The sequence below is a fragment of the Geospiza fortis genome, unplaced genomic scaffold (assembly GCF_000277835.1).
Source record: "Geospiza fortis unplaced genomic scaffold, GeoFor_1.0 scaffold208, whole genome shotgun sequence".
Taxonomy (NCBI): Eukaryota; Metazoa; Chordata; class Aves; order Passeriformes; family Thraupidae; genus Geospiza; species Geospiza fortis.
Window position 1 is genome coordinate 253,361 of NW_005054468.1, and position 1,161 is coordinate 254,521.

Below are 1,161 nucleotides of genomic sequence, written 5' to 3' on the forward strand. Positions count from 1 at the left end.
AAGGGTATGGAAAAAACATTTTCAAGGCTAAAGCAATCCCAAAACTGTTTGCATTGGCAGGCAGCTCCTGAGATAAGTGGATCTAGCCTCCTGCTCAAGCCATGTCACCTAGAGCTGTTTGCCCAGGACTGTGCCCAGTCAAGTGTCTCCACAGATCCTTTGCTATTCCAAGGGAAAATGGGAGAGGGAAGGAAGACATTTGCTCTGCACTCTGCCTCAAATAGGACAGCTCCTCTTTCTCATGCTGAAGAGACTATTTGTTCTGAAGCCCTAAGTAGAATACCTTTGGACACCATTTTATAAAAGCAAATGGAGGAGGAAAAATGACTATCCAGAAGCTGTCATCTCAGGGACAGTCTTGGGTTCAGGTGCATTTGCATTAGGATATTACATGAAGTTTACCTGATGCGGTAGAAAACATGCAATATCTTGCCAGCATTGCTCTTCTTTATTTGAGATCTCATTTGTTGAATGTGTGGTGCATTACAAGGCCTATATCAGTATTTAACAAAATTACCTCTAAATAACACTGTGAATGGAGCAACTCAGCAAAGGAGCAGAAAAAAGGCATCAGAAATGTAAGATTACCAGGTTAACTTAAAATATGAAGAGTATTTTGAATTTGTCAGATGTTGATGGAAGCATCTACGTTCACTGTACGCATGGAAATGTGCCTTGTTTTCTCTCTTTTTCCTGGGAAGCAGGGAAGCTTATCAGATGTGATCCCACCCAAACAGTATTTTTATGAGCTGTGTAACATTTCACAGAAATAGATCTGATTAAAAAAACAATTTTAAATCTGAGACAATCAGTAGTCCCATATCCTATGCTCTCCAAGTGCTAGATGCCTGGAGCTCTTGGAACACTTAAAATCCACTGATATGTAATGAACTTTATAAAGACCTGGGCTTTTGCCCTGCTGATAAATGTAACACAGAAAAGCCAGTGAATGCAGCAGGATCTAGTGCACAGCAGTAGTTTGAGGCCTGTCATTTGTGCTGTTTGAGGTCTTCCCGTATCCTTTTCTTCCCTTCTACAGCAGCTCTTGGGGGAGACCAGACTGTCAAGGATTTGACAAAGCAGATAAACAGAGTAAGCAGCATGACCTTGAGGAGAAGGTCTTGTTCTGTCCCCTTGTTTTTCTCCTAACCTGAGGGATGA